This window comes from Mustela erminea, chromosome 1 (genome assembly GCF_009829155.1).
Source record: "Mustela erminea isolate mMusErm1 chromosome 1, mMusErm1.Pri, whole genome shotgun sequence".
Classification (NCBI taxonomy): domain Eukaryota; kingdom Metazoa; phylum Chordata; class Mammalia; order Carnivora; family Mustelidae; genus Mustela; species Mustela erminea.
This window is the reverse complement of record NC_045614.1, coordinates 128,517,526-128,534,555: the sequence shown is the minus strand read 5'-3', so window position 1 is coordinate 128,534,555 and position 17,030 is coordinate 128,517,526. Positions and strand designations below refer to the sequence as shown.

Here is a 17,030-nt window from a genome sequence, read left to right as displayed (position 1 = left end):
AAACAGAAACTAAAAGAATTGTGATCACTAAACCAGCCCTGGAAGAAATATTAAGGGGGATCCTTTCAGCAAAGAGAGAGCCCAAAGGTAACATGGACTGAAAGGAACAGAGAAAATCTACAGAAACAGAAAATTTATAGGATATACAATGGCACTAAATTCATATCTTTCAATAGTTACTCTGAATGTAAATGGACTAACTGCCCCAATCAAAAGACAGTATCAAATTGTATAAAAGAGCAAGATCCATCAATATGCTCTCTGCAAGAGACTCATTTTAGACCCAAAGTCACCTCCAGATTAAAAGTGAGAGGGTGAAAAACCATTTATCATGCTAATGGACATCAAAAGAAAGCTGGGGTAGCAATACTTAAATCAGACAAATTAGATTTTAAACTATAAGACTGTAATAGGAGATGAGGAAGGACATGACATCATGATCAAAGGGTCTATCCAACAAGAAGATCTAACAGTTGTAAATATTTATGCCCCTAAATTGGGAACAGCCAGTTATACAAACCAATTAATAATAAAATTAAAGAAACACATTGAAAATAATACAATAATAGTAGGGGACATTAACACTGTCCTCCCCCTCACTGAAATGGATAGATCATCTAAGCAAAAGATCAATAAGGAGATACAGGCTTTAAGTGACACACTGGACCAGATGGACATCACAGATATATTCAGAGCATTCCATCCCAAAGCAACAGAATACACATTCTTCTCTAGTGCACATGGAATATTCTCCAGAATAGATTACATCCTGGGTCACAAATCAGGTCTCAACCAGTACCAAGAGTGCTCACTTCAGCAGCACATATACTAAAATCAACCAGTACCAAGAGATTGGGATCATTGTCAGACCACAATGCTCTGAAACTAGAACTCAATCACAAGAAGAAAGTTGGAAAGAACTCAAATACATGGAGGCTAAAGAGCATCCTACTAAAGAATGAATGGACCAACCAGGAAATTAAAGAAGAATTTAAAAAATCCATGGAAACAAATGAAAATGAAAACACATTTAGGTTCAAAACCTGAAGCAGTCCTAAAAGGAAAGTATATAGCAATACAAACTTTTCTCAAGAAACAAGAAAGGTCTCAAATACACAATCTAACCTTACACCTAAAGGACCTGGAGAAAGAACAGTAAATACACTAGCAGAAGAGAGTTAATAGAGATTACAGCAGAAATCAATGAAATAAAAACAAAAAACAGAAGAACAGATCAATAAAACTAGGAGCTGGTTCTCTGAAAGAATAAGATTGATAAACACCTGACCAGACCTATCAAAAAGAAAAGAGAAAGAACCCAAATAAATAAAAATGAATGAACAAGGAGAGATCACAAACAACACTGAAGAAATACAAACAATTACAAGAACATATTATGAGTAACTATATGCCAACAAATTAGGCAATCTGGAAGAAATGGATGGATTCCTAGAAATATAAACTACCAAAACTGAACCAGGAAGAAATAGAAAACCTGAACAGACCAATCGCCAGCAAGGAGATTAAAGCAGTAGTCAAATATCTCCCAACAAACAAGAGCCCAGGGTCGAATGGCTTCCCAGGGGAATTATACCAAACATTTAAAAAAGAAATGATACCTATTCTTCTGAAACTCTTTGAAAAAATAGAAATGAAGGGAAAACTTCCAAACTCTTTCTATGAGGCCAGTAGTACCTTGATCCCAAATCCAGAGGAAGACTCCACCCAAATGAATTACAGACCAATATCCCTGATGAATGTTGATGCCAAAATTCTCACCAAGATACTAGCCAATAGAATCAAATAGTACATTAAAAGGATTATTCACCATGAACAAGTGGGATTTATTCCTGGGCCGCAAGGGTAGTTCAACATTCACAAATCAATCAATGCAATACATCATATTAATAAAAGAAAGGGCAAGAATCATATGATCCTCTCAATTGATGCAGAAAAAGCATTTGACTAAGTACAGCATCCTCTCTTGATTAAAATATTCCACAGTGTAGGGATAGAGGGAACAAACTTCAGTATCATAAAAACCATATTTAAAGCCCACAGAGGATATCATTCTCAATGAGGAAAAACTGAGAGCTTTTCTACTAAGGTTGGGAACACGGAAGAGATGTCCACTCTCACCACTGTTGTTCAACATTGTACTTCAAGCCCCAGGCTAAGCAATCAAACGAAAAGAAATAAAAGGCATTCAAATTGGCAAAGAAGTAGTCAAACTCTCACATTTTGCAGATGACATGATACTTTATGTCAAAAATCCAAAAGACTCCACCCCAAAACTGCTATAACTCATACAGGAATTCAGTAAAGTATCAGGATATAAAATCAATGCACAGAAATCAGTTGCATTTCTATACATAACAATGAGAAGTAAGAAAAATTAAGGGATCGATCCCATTTACAATTGCACCCCAAACCAAAAATACCTAGGAATAAACCTAACCAAAGAGATAGAAGTTCTGTACTCTAAAAATTACAGAACACTTGAATGGAAATGGAAAAGAGAAATGGAAATGGAAAAATGTTCAATGCTCATGGATTGGAAGAATAAATATTGTTAAAATGTCTATGCTACACAGAGAAATCTACACATGCAAAGCAATCTCTATCAAAATACCATCAACATTCTTCAAAGAGGTGGAACAAATAATTCTAAAACTTGTATGGAACCAGAAAATACCTCAAATAGCCATAGGAATGTTGAAAAATAAAACCAAAGCTAGTGGCATCATTCTGGACTTCAAACTCTATTACAAAGCTGTAATCCTCAAGACAGTATGGTACTGGCACAAAGACAGATGCATAAATCAATGGCAGAATAGAGAACCCAGAAATGGACCCTCAACTCAATGGTCAACTAATCTTTGACAAAGCGGGAAAGAATATCCAGTGGAAAAAGGACAGTCTCTTCAATAAATGGTGTGGGAAAATTGGACAACCACATGTAGAAGAAAGAAACTGAAGCATTTCTTTGCATCATCCACAAAAATAGACTCAAAATGGATGAACCTAACATTAAGACAGGTTTCCATCAAAATCCTATAGGAGAACACAGGCAACAACCTCTGTGATGTTGGCCCCAGCAACTTCTTGCCAGATGGGTCCCCAAAGGCAAAAGAAACAAAAGCAAAAAGGAACTATTGGAACTACATCAAGATAAAAGCTTCTTCATAGCAAAGGAAACGTCAACAAAACTAAAAGGCAACCTTAGGAATGGGAGAAGAATTTTGCAAATGTCTTATCAGATAAAGGGCTAGTATCCAAAAATCTCTAAAGAGCTTATCAAACTCAGGGATGTTTGGGTAGCTCAGTTGGTTGAGTCACTGCCTTTAGCTCAGGTCATGATCCCAGGGTCCTGGGATCAAGTCTGCATCAGGCTCCTTGCTCAGCGGGGAACCTGCTTCTCTCTCTGCCTCTGCCTGCATTTACCCTCTCTCTCTCTCTGACAAATAAATAAATAAATAAAATCTTTAAAAAAAAAAAAGCTTATCAAACTCAACGCCCAAAAAGCAAATAATCCAGTCAAGAAATGGGCAGAAGACATGAACAGACATTTCTCCAAATAAGACATACAAATGACCAACAAACACATGCAAAATTGCTCCACATCTCTTGGCATCAGAAAAATACAAATCAAGACCACAATGAGATACCACCTCACACCAGTCAGAATGGCTAAAATTAACAAGTCTGGAAACGACATGTTGCAAGGATGAAGAGAAAGGAGATCCCTCTACAATGTTGGTGAAAATGCAAGTTGGTACAGCCACTATGAAAAACAATATGGAGGTTCCTCAAGAAGTTGAAAATTGAACTACCTACAATCCAGAAATTGCACTAATAGGTGTTTACTCCATAGATACAATGTAGTGATCTGAAGGGGCACCTGCACCCTAATGTTTATAGCAGCAATGTCCGCAATAGCCAAACTATGGAAATAGCCCAGATGTCCATCAGCAGATGAATGGATAAAGAAGATGTGGTATATATATATATGTTTCAGCCATCAAAAAATGAAATGTTGCCATTGGCATAGATGGACCATAGATGGCATAGAGGCTATTATGGTAAGCGAAATAAGTTAATCAGAGAAAGACAATTATCATATGATCTCACTCATATGTGGAATTTGAGAAACAAAACAAACGATCATAGGGGAAGGGAGGGAAAAATAAACAAGAGGAAATCAGAGAGGGAGACAAACCACAAGAGACTCTTAATCATAAGAAACAAACTGAGGGTTGCTGGAGGGGAAGGAGATAGGCAGATAGGGTAACTGGGTGATAGGCATGAAGGAGGCATGTGATGTAATGAGCACTGGGTGTTATATACAATTGATGAATCACTGAACTCTACTTCTGAAACTAATAATATACTATATTTTAATTAATTGAATTTAAATAAAATTTAAAAATACAAATAAAAAATAAAATACATATCTTGTTATTTAGCTAATATGGCTAAAAACTGTTTTTATTGGGTCCTGAATGAGATTAAGGCTTAAACTGCAAGAACTTTTTATCTTTTTGTTCTGTTTCTTTCACCCCTGATTTACCCTACTAAAAAGGTACATAAACAAAATACTTAATTCTCTTTAATTGTAATAATCTCACAGGCAAAAATCAAAATTCAATTATGCTTTGTTGACAGATGGCTGATTGCCGATGAACATCTAAATGACACTTCATTACCTTTGTTGATAAATATGACATTGTACTTTCATCTATCACACGTGAAAAGTGACAAAAGATAAGTGTTAAAACTTTTGGAAAACAAGCACCTATATCTCTTCAAATGCAACAAAGGCAATGTTGCATCTCAATCAGACTAGCCCTGTTCTAATAGATATTCGGTAAATATATATGCTCAGGAAATTTTCATGTCTTTTATATTTGTAATTCAGAATACACACACTTAATGAATAGCTGTTTTATTATGAATACATTCAGAGAGCTGGAAAGTAGATTTAAGAACTCAAGGTGGGTGAGTTGATAAAGTTAAATGAATATAGTTACCATAATATTCATTTTACTTGTTTGCTCATCTTATAGCAATGTCTTTCTGAACCACTAGTCCTTATGAATTAGATACTTCAACAATGGTCACTTCTTTTGGGGTTAGGTTCAATAAACACTTTTGAAATATGGTATCTGTAACAAGAATTATGCTAAGACTTGGAAATACAATCATGAATAAGTTGTATTTCCTGCTTTCCAAGGCTGCTAACTTAGTGGAAAAACTAACCAATATATTCTTATTTCAAAAAAAATCACAATACAAGAATATCACAAAGATGGACACAGAATATGAAAGGAACAATGTGGACTAATTTATCTTGAAAGGCATAAGGATAGAATTAGGCAAAGCATTAAAGTTTGGTGAGTGTTACAGAAAGGTGAAACAGAATGAGACAAGACATATGTGCCTTGGAAAAATTCAAAATGTTCAAAACAGGCAAACATGATAGGTATGTAACTGGGGTTGGAAGAGGAATAGGGTAGCAGTAAAATATGAGAATTTTGAGGTAGATATTAGCCAAGCCACAGAGACCTTTGGGTATCCTGCTAAAAGATCTTAGACATAAGCCAATAAATCATGGAGAGCTGCAAAAGGGTTTCAGGCAAGGGAATAATATAGGATAGAGATGCCATATAGAGCTGTGCTTCTCATAGGTAAAAGTTCATACAAAGTAGTTGGGGGTCTCTTTTGAATTCTGGTTCAGTATGTCTGGTGAGGGCTTGCATTTCCAAGTTCCCAGATGATATGCTAGCTGCTTACTGGTCCGTGGATCACACTTTGGTAGCAATATTTTAGGAAACTTTTCTTTCTTGTTTTTGGGGGGGTTTTTTGTTTTGTTTTGTTTTTAAAGATTTTATTTACTTATTTGAGATATGGAGAGAGGGAGAGCATGAAAGGGAGGAGGGTAAGAGGGAGAAGCAGACTGTCTCCTGCCAGGCTCCAACCTGGGACTTCAGGATCATGACCTGAGCTGCCCCACTGGAAAATTTCTTTTGAAGTATCAACAGGGACAAACATTATGTCAAGAATACCAAAGAGACGTCTATAGCAGTTTAGATGAGAGATGATGAGGGCCTAGGCCAAAGCAATGGCAGTCACTAAAGATATTTTGAGGGCAAATTGAAGAAATTTCTTTTCTAACATTTTTAATGAAAAAAATGAAATATACAAAAAGTTCAAATTTGTTTTTACAATGAGCTCCCATATCTGCATCACCTAATTCTATAGTTAATGTTTTATTATACTTGCTTTATCATATATATATCCCTATATTCATCCCTCAATTCATTCATCCATCTATTTTTTAAATATATTTCAGTGTCAGCTACAAATATCAGTATACTTCTCTGTAACACAAAAATGTAAGATTGGTTGAAAATGTAGGTAAGGGAGTGTGGGTTGTGTCTCCAGTTTATGCTTGATAAGGAAGAATGTAGAAATTAAAGTAAATGGAGTGGACTGGGAGATGCCATGTTGGGTTTTATCCAACAACACTGACATCTAGATAGCAATTTGAGTTATGCATGTATAGCTTTAGTTATATTTATATTTATATTTAGTTATATTTCACAGTTAGAGATACAGCTGGTAGTTACAATAAAAGGAGTAGATGAGAGAGCTCAGGCAGAGACAATAGAAAGAGAGGAAAATAAAGGACAGTATCCTGAGAAAAATGACACTGAAGACATGTAGAGGGGTAAAAAGAAAATACAAAAGAGTAGGAATAAATAAGGGAGGCAAAAGAGAATCAGCAGACTGAAGAGTGTCAGAAAACATTTCCTTGTAAATCTCTTCATTGCTTGGAAATCTATGGTTTTAAGAATGCTAACACTTTATATTTATGATACACTATATATCACATTACATTCATACATTTATGTTTAAAAGAGCTGATGTTACATGTTGAGTAGTGATTCCCAACTTCACCCTCTGTTTTATCTCCATACCGGTGGGAGTAAAAAGTTACTCAGAGAAGATTATACTAAGTCACTCTCTCAGTTCTCACTGACTGAAATGTGAACAAATACTCATTCTTGTGCCCTGAAGGGATAGTGACTAACTGCCCCCTGAACCACAGGCACATATTTATAACACAGTGAAAATTAATTTCTAGTGAACTTAGATCCTTAGGGCATTGGAGGTGGTAAGACTAAAGAAGATAGAATTTTCTTAAAGATTCAAGAAAGAACCTAAAAATTCCTTCGATAAATTATTTTTAAATATTGTAGATTAGTTTCACAATATGGCTATTTAAAGAAGAAAGAAAGACTTAAAAAGGGGAAACATATGGGAAAGAATCATGGGTGACAGGAAGAAAAAAGTGAGATAAATCCAGCAAAAGAACCAGAGGGAAAACATGGAAACAGGAAAAATTAAAGATCTTCACAAGAGGAATAAATCTCTGTTTCACTGAACTACATGTTATGTAGAGAGGTATAGTCAAACTTTTCCTATCAAGGGCCATATAGTCAATATTTTTGTTTTTCCTCTATCACAACTACGTAATTCTGTCATTGTACACAAAACAGACAGCATGTAAAAAAAAAAATGCACATGGCTTTGTTTCAAGAAAACCTTAAAAAATCAGGCAGCCCCTGATTGGCCCACTGGCATCTTGTTGACCTCTACAAGGAGGAAGGGTCAACAAATGAGAATAGCAAACTTCTCTGATAAGGGCCACATATATCTCTGCCGTTTATTCTGCTTTGTTGCTGTTGGTTTTTTGCCTTTTTTTTTTTCTTTCCTTACAACCCTTTAAAAACATAAAAGCCATTAAAAAAAACAAAACAAGGGCGCCTGGGTGGCTCAGTGGGTTAAGCCGCTGCCCTCGGCTCAGGTCATGATCTCAGGGTCCTGGGATCGAGTCCCGCATCTGGCTCTCTGCTCAGCAGGGAGCCTGCTTCCTCCTCTCTCTCTCTCTCTGGCTGCCTCTCTGCCTACTTGTGATCTCTATCTGTCAAATAAATAAAATCTTTAAAAAAAAAACCAAAAAAACCCAAAAAAACAACAACAAAAAAAAACAAAACAAAAAAAACATAAAAGCCATTTAGCTACAGGCTCTATAAAAAGTAACTATGGGCCGGATTTGGTGAGTGGGCAGTAATTTGTCTGGCCTGTGTAGAACATACCTTTCTGTGTTATCTGATTCTAATATGATGCAAAGTATTTTGCAACTCTGTAAATTTTAAGTAACTCATACAAAGCAGAGTCATTTTTGTCTATAAAATGGCATGCAAATTCTGTTCCTTAGAGATCCAATCGACTTCCCTTAATCACCGTGGAAGAAGCTAGTTGCGCCTCTATTTGCATGTTTATGTTAATATCCCCAATTTATAAATATCTGATGTTTTTAGATTTCTCTTTGATCTGATTATAGCATGTTACTAATTTCATCACTGATGAGTTAAAAATACTTGACATATGATCCTTTTAAGATCTATATGAGAAACATGATTTTGCCTTTTTAAAAAAAAAATTATCCTTTGAATGCTGTCGTGATCCTTATTTCCCACAATACCTTCTAGCTTCCCCTAGAGACCTTGATAATGGAGCGGACTCTCCCAGCTACCTTCAGTCTGACCTTTTATAGTCCCATCCATTCCCTGACACCTTCCTCCCTGACTACTACCTGAACACTCTCCCACAACCCTCCTTAATCCAAACGATTTGTCTGAAACACCATCTCCCTCTAACTTCCAGTTTAATGTGGACTTCTGTTTTGCGTATACACATTATCTTATTCATAAATTTTAACTTTGGGAAGGATTGCAAAAGATGATTGAAATAATTTTCAAAAATTGTGACAATGAAATTAGATGAACCTAAAAGCCCCCTTGGACCTGAGAAGTGAATAATCCCTCCCCTGGCTCTATGTAATGACTTAAATGTCCATTTGCTTACGGACTCTTACTTGGAAATGAAAACAACAAGGGCTGCTACATGCAGCAATACCAGTAAACCTCAAATGCATTTAAAGGAAAGAAAGAATTCAGATTCAAAAGGCTACATATGTATGACTATATTTTCATGGGATTCTGGAGAATGGAAAACTATAGGGACAGAAGACAAATTAATAGTTGCCGGTAATGGAGGTGAACTAGAATGGTTCACAATGGTAATTTGGGGAATAATAGAACTACTTTCCTCTTGAGTACAGTAGTGATGATATGACTGTATGCGTTTTTCAAATTCATAGAACCAAACAGCCAAACGATATGAAGTTATTGGGTATAAATTATGCCTTCATAAACCTGACTAAAAAAATCAATCTAATCATTGTCTATGTATTTATTTTATGGAAAAGTCTGAAGATCTAATGTCTTAAGTTGAAAACAATAACCAAATATGCAACTTGCCATAAAAGTATAATACTATTTAAAATGATTTTTGAAATTTAAATTATAGCCAGAAGAAATACTTCACTGTCTTTTTTTTAGTTTACTGAGCATTTTTTTTTTTTTTAGATTTTATTTATTTATTTGACAGAGAGGAAGAGATCACAAGTAGGCAGAGAGGCATGGCAGAGGGTTTGGGGAAACAGGCTCCCTGCTGAGCAGAGAGCCTGATGCTGGGCTGACCTCAGGATCCTGAGATCATGACCTGAGCCGAAGGCAGAGGCTTAAACCACTGAGCCACCCACACACCTCTACTGAGCACTTGTTAAATCATGAATGGTGTTGGATTTTGTCAAATACTTTGTCTGTATCTATAGATTTGACTATGTGATTCTTATCCTTTATCTTGTAAATGTGATGGATTACTGTAATTGATTCTTTTTTTAAATTTTTATTTATTTATTTATTTGATAGAGAGAGATCACAAGTAGGCAAAGAGGCAGGCAGAGAGAGAGGGGGAAGCAGGCTCCTCGCTGAGCAGAGAGTCCGACGCGGGGCTCAATCCCAGGACCCTGAGATCATGACCTGAGCCGAAGGCAGAGGCTTAAACCACTGAGCCACCCAGGCGCCCCTGTAATTGATTTCTGAATATTGAATTGGATTTGCCTACCTGGGATAAATTCCTCTTAGTTGTGGTATGTAATTCGTTCTATACATTTCATTGCTGGATTAGATTTGCTAATATAGTTGACCCCTGAACAACATTTGTTCATAGTTTGAACTACATGGGTCGATTTATATGTGGATTTTTTTCATTAAATATAGTACATTACTGGAAATGCTTTTCTCTCTTGATTTTTTTCTCTATCTTACTTCATTGTAAGAATACAGTATATAATACAGTATACAGGGTATGTGTTAACTGATTATTTATATTATCAGTAAGGTTTCTGGTTGATAGTAAGCTATTAACGGTTAAGTTTCAGGGGAGTCAAAAGTTATACATGGATATCCAACGGTGCAGGGTATGGGGGTGGTCAGTACCCCAGCTCCTGCATTCTGCAAGGGTCAACTGTATTTTGTTGAGACTTTTTTGGATCTATGTTTGTGAGAAATATTGGCCAGTGGTTTCCTCTTCTTATAATTTATTAGTCTCATGTGGCATTAGGGTAATACTGGTTTCACAAATAAATTGGGAAGCATTCCCCCTGCTTCTAGATTCTGAAAGAGATTGTAGAGAATTAGCATAACTTTTCCCTAAAATGTTTGGTAGAATTCACCAGAAGTCACCAGGATCTGGTACTTTCTGTCTTGAAAGATTATTAATTCTTGATTAAACTTTAATAGATTTTGGCCTAGGCAAATGGTCTATTTATCCTTTTTTTTTTTTTTCACTTTCTTCTTTTGGGTCTATTTCTTCTTGTTTGACTTTTGGCAAATTGTGTCTTCCAAAGAATTGGTCCATTTCATCTAGCTTATCAAATTTGACGGCATAGAGTTATTCATAGTACTTATTATTATTTTAATGATCCTTTTAATGCCCATGAGATCTGTAGTGATGTCCCTTCTTTAATTTCTGATATTAGTAATTTGTTTCCTCTCTCTTTTTTTTTTCTCAGTTAGCTTGGATAGAGATTTTTATTTTGTTCCTCTTTTCAAAGAACAAGTTTTTGGCTTTATTGTCTTTCTTGATTTCCTGTTTTCAATTTCAGTGTTTTCTGCCCTAATTTTTATTTTTTATTTTCTTCTCCTTACTTTGGATTATTTTTCTCTTCTTTTTCTACTTCCTTAAGGTGGAAACTTAGGTAACTGATTTTAGATTTTTCTTCTTTTTTAATATATGCACTCAATGCCATAAATTTCCCCATAAAGTAAGTATCCCCATACTGCTTTTGCTGCATCCTACAAATCTCAGTAAGTTGTGTTTTCTTTTTTCTTTAGTTCAAAACATTTTAAAATTTCTTTTGATATTTCTCTTTTGATGCATGTATAATTTAAAAGTGTGTTGTTTAATCTCTAAGTATTTTGGAATTTTTCAGTTATCTTTCTGTTATTGATTTTTACTTTAATTTTACTGTGGTCTGAGAGCAGACATTGTATGATTTCTATTCTTTTAAATTTGTTAAGGTGTGTTTCATGGTCCAAAATGTGGTCTATCTTTGGTGGATGTTCCATGTGTGCTCAAGAAGAATGTCATCCTATTGTTGGATGAAGTAGTTTATAGATATTCATTACAACCAGTTGATTGATGGTGTTGTTAAGTTCAACCATGTTTTTACTGATTTTCTGCTTGCTGGATCTGTTAATTTCTCATAGTGTGCAGTTCATCATTTCACTTGTTAATCTTTTTTTTTTTTTTTCCATTTGAACCTTAGTCCCATTAAACTACCAGTGATGTCCAAACCACAACACTCTCTCACCTCCAGGCTTCTGCTCATGCTGTTCCTCTTCCAGAAACATTCCTCTCCCCTTCTTTGCCTACCTGACTGTTGCTTTAAACTCCAAGTGTCAGCTAGATGCCAGTTCTTCCAGAAAGCCTTCTCTAACACTTCTCCTTCCTAATGCATAATGTGTCCCTTCTAGGTGAATCCATAGTATTCCACAGCTACTTTTATTGCAGCACTTTTCTTGCTAATAATTTCCTACTACTTCATTTACCTTCACAATATAAGTTTCTTCCTTAAAGAAGTCTGACTTGTTTACTTTGTATTTCTTCACCTAGCATAGTGTCTAGCATATGCAGTAAAAGCTAAAGTGCCTTTTAACAAACTATGATAGAATTTTTAACCAATCTGAAAAATAGTTTAAGTTTAAATGAAAGCTCTTCATTAAATTGGTTTATCTTATGATTTAATAAGCAATGACTATTCAGCATTTTTGCCTTGTTCACTGTATTTATGTTATCAAGTTTTGCCACTGGAAAATGGAGTGAACAGTGAATACTGTTCCTTAATTAAAAACAAGAGTAGATGATTTAAAACATAAATATAATTTTATTTTATTTGGTATTTGTCATAATAATTCTTTTTAATCACTTCTCTCTGAGTTGCTAAGCTACATGGTAGTTTCAGTTAATTAAAATGATTCAGGTTGAGTGAAATTCCTCGATGCTTTTAGAGTTATTTCTAGAACCAGAGTAGATATCTCACACTAAAACATAAAGCAAGGCAACAGTTTAAAAGGTATCCAACACAATAAAGTCAGAATTGGAATCTTAATGTTAAGGATTGTCAATAAGCAATTAACAATGTTTTCATTGAATAATTAATTGACTTCAAACAGGAAAGTAACAAAAACGTTAGAACTTTTTAGGAATAAGCTGTTTTTGAAAATTGGTGTGATATATGCCCACATTAGTATATTAACCAAAATTTGGAGATAAAAACTAGAATGCAGCAAAAGAAGTATATACAGTAGCTTCATTAAGTGTTGAACATTTATTAATCTCCTTTTGCTTAAAGAAGCAAGTTATTATGACTAGGAAACACTGATAATTTTAACAGGTTCTGGCAAAATGAAGCAGAAATCTTGGCACATATCATATTTTTTGGGAAATGAAAATTCAAAAATGTGAATTTTCATCGGCATTTGGCCAGCTGCCATTTATACTGCAGAAAGAAAAATCTTTAGAACTCATGAGTTAACTTGTGTTAAGCTAAAAAGATAATATCTACATCAGAAAAAATTCAATATTCCAAGAGTCAGCAGCGCTGTAACTTCAGATTTGGGACAACTCCACATACCTTTTAGTTTGATCTCTTGTACCTTTTATCAGACACACTCTATACTTGTATTTTTCTCCAGAGTTGCGCTGTTAACTAATCCCATTATTTATCTGAAAGCAAGAAACACTTCTTCATACTTCATATAAATCCCTTGTGTACACATGATGTTATCATACCATAACACATGAGTTATATTAGTATTGCATGCCCTATGGTCTGCTGTGAGTTTTTGGATGATAAATCTGCTAAATAAATAGGATGTTTCTACTCTGTTGTGCGGCTTGCTTCCTTCTCTAAAATAGATTTCAGAGATTGACTCCCTAAGACCCAGAGACTGGTCCACAAATTAGTATCACCTAAGCCAAGGGCGGATGAGGAAAGAAAAAAAGAAAGAAACAAACAAACCCAAAACATAGTAGAGTTTTATAAGGAGATATTTTGTTAACTTAAAGGAATATTTTTTATTTTAAAATACTGTTTTTCCTGTTGAGGTTACCTAATGTATATTTTCATTTTGGAAATAATGATGAAAGTATGCAGTATTATTATTTTTACTTTATTTGAATAATAAAAAATTGTCAATTTAATGTCAGCTAATTAATTTGAAATTTGCTTGCATATTTATAAAATACTCAGATTGGAAAGTACTATTTTACAATATGACTTTGTAATAGGAGCTGCTCAAATAAGTTAAATTTTACATGAAAAAATCTAAGTTTTACACGTATATATACATAAACATGCAAATATATATGTTCATGTAATTATGTTAGGAGATTCCATATTAAACAAGGATTTTTTTTAAAAAAAAGATCTAAAATAACAGGAACTAGACCCATCTCATATTTTCTATTAGTAGTATTGCCTAAAAGCAATTTCTTCTAATTTAAGTTTAGAACTCTCATTTTCTGCTTTTCAGTGTGAGCTGCTAAAGTCTTTGGTTTGCCTAATTTTCTTTGACTTCTCTAGGGGAGAAAAGTTCTCACCTCTAATCTCTCAAAGCACTTCTAATTCATTAGTTTCATTCTGCTGTTGAGTATCTATTAATAATATCAGGCCTCGGCCAGGTACTCAAAACTCTGTTAGACCAAGCACATAACTGCTAACCCAACAAGAAAAAGAAAGGACAAAACCTTAATTTGTATTCAATTTAATCCTACAGGAAAAAAACAAAAGGTTTCTATATGATTATTTTTTCCCCAAACAATGGAATTTGAGGCAGGATCCATATATCTATGTTACAAACACCACTGAATTTTTTTTTTTTTTCAGATTTTGCCTGGTTTCCCCATCAGCTATTCTTCATACTATTATTGTTGGAAAATATACACTTCTTTTTTTAAAGCTGCAGGTCAATTTGTTGGGGATGAAAGTGATTTTCTACTGAAAGAAGCCTCATGAAATGTTTTCCAGAAGCAAAGCATATGTAAACACAAAAACTTTTCCCTATAGTTACACTGTGAAGTACTCTCCAGCTTAATGACCACCTCTCAGCTGTAAACTGTCTCCATCTTCCATATCAACAGGATGGCTTTAGACCCTGTACTTTCCCTCGATGATTTAACAAATACTTATCTCATGCCTATGATGTTCTAGTCACTGTGTTTGGCATGAGAAAAATCAAGTAGTGAAATAGGGAAACTACTGTGTTGTTAGTTTTCTAACAACATGTACCAACTGCCTAACTGTCCTTAACTAACATAAACAACTCGGGTTGTCAAAGACCTTTAGTCCGTGTAAACCTTGATTGTTTGGGGAACATACCGAAACTACTTTCAATATTGAAGTATTACTTTTTTCTTTCTTAAAATCAGACACATCAGTGCCACATAACTCATCGTAAGGATACTAATCCTTTCTTTGTGAAATGGGCAACCACTGATGTATTTTGATCAGCAGAACAACTTGTGCATTAATGGAGTGACTCTGAGGGCTGTGTTTGAGAATACAATGTAGGGATGGATGGTATAAAGCAAAAGACCTGTAAAGGGGCTGTTGCAATGATACCGTTAAGAAATATGGGGTCTCACATGAAGCTAGTAGTTGTGAAATTGGTGAAAGGTGGTCAGATTCTAGATACATTTTGAAGGTAGAGTTTGTAGGATTTCATCTGGGATTGGATGTGATATTGGAGGGAAAAGAGAGTAGTTGAGGATGATTCCATGATTTGGGGCTTGAATAAATGGAGGATATGAACAGGGCTGATTAAAATAGGAAATTTAGAAATTTATTTTGGGGATACTAAGATTGAGATGACTATAGAATATCCAAGAGGAACTTGAAGTAGGCAAGTGAATATATGAACCTGAGATTCAGGACAGAGAGAGGGATCTAGGATAGGGTTATAAATTTTGGAGTCATTAGCATATAGATGGTTTTTAAAGTGATGAGACTGGATAAGGTCATTAATGGAGTGAGTTAAGAGAGAAAGTAGTCTAAGGACTAAACTCTGCGCATGCTGATGTCTAGAGATTGCTGGGAGGATTAGGGAATAGCAAAGGAGATTATAAAGTAGAAAGAAAACTGATGGAGTCCTAGAAGGCAAATGAAGAGAGTGCTTCAGAGAAGAGAATGCAGTGGATGGATCAAGGGGATGAGGACTAGAAGCTGGCCACTGAATTTGGCTACTTGAAGTCATTAGTGACCTTGCCAAATGTAGTTTCAGTGCCGTAGTGGAGTGAAAAAGATTACTTGAATGAGCTCAAGAGAGAACAGGAGGAGAACAGGATGCAGCAAACATAGTCCTTTCAACACTTTGCCCACACGCTGTGATGGCTGTAAAGCAATGGGATGGAAGCTGACGTGAGAAATGGGCCAAAGAATGTTCTTCATTTTGTTTCTGTTTCAAATGGGAAGAATTACAGCATGTTTATATCTTTGTGAGAATTATTCCGTAGAGGATAGATGAGTGATGTAGCAGAATGTCTGGATCAATGGCCTTGGGTAAAGATGAAGGGATAGGATCTAGTCCATGAAGGGGGACTGAAGCGCTGATAAGTCCTAACTCTTAACGTGGGGAAAGCAGAGCAAATGGGCAGGTAAGTGTAAATTGGTGGATGAATGGATGATGGTGCCCAGCAGAGATTCTTTTCTGATTGTTCCAGTGAGAATAAAAATGGGTCAAAGAGGATGAGATAGAAGAGAGAGGAGACTGTATGAGAATCATGGGAGACTGGGGGAGAGAAAGGGTCCAGGGATTCTGACAAAGTCAGAAATAAACCACTGGGGTATTACATAGTTTTTGCCTGAGGCAGAAGAAGAACAGAGTAATTACTATGGGCTATAAAGCTAAAAAGATAAATTAGGACTGGTTGTGATTTACTTATCTTAATTAATTCATTTTTGGATAATATTGATCTACAATGTTGACTTGGGGAAATTCCAAGGATGCTTAGAAAAGTCAAGGGTAAAAGAGATGCCCTGACATTTGGCATCTCTACCCCTCTCATGGAAAAAAAAAGCAAAAAACAAACAAACAAACAAGATATAATATTTAAGATATTTGATAGTCCCTTAAAAACTATATTAACTAGGATAAAAACAAATCAATATCTGGATCTTTATCAAATGTGTTAAACTTTTTTTTTTTTTAACTTGGAAGGTTGCTATGCTAGGTTTGAGCCTAAAGCATTTGGAATGTAAAATTGAATTTCTAACAGAAACTTAATGCGGAGGAGAATATGTTTTCATTCTTTTGATATCAAACACATTCATAAGATTACTTAAACATTTTCCGTCTATGGAAGGATTATTGCCGCATGAAGAAAGGGAATGAAAATGTAAACATGGTGTTTTTTCCAAGACATCCCAAATATCTTCTTTTGAAACAAGGTTTTGAATAAAATCATTTCCTGAATATCTTGTTCTCTGAAGCAGGAAAGACTATGGAAGTGTTTACTGTGCTTTTGGCAAACAACAAATTCTCGGTTTTCAAAAA

General features: G+C 35.1%; 1 long non-coding RNA gene across 3 annotated transcripts in view; it reads right to left on the bottom strand.

Annotated features, from left to right (window-relative positions):
• The window catches only part of LOC116590262, a 122,715-nt gene that overhangs the window by 60,887 nt on the left and 44,798 nt on the right, over positions 1 to 17,030 (bottom strand). The gene's annotated exons all lie outside the window — the stretch shown is intronic.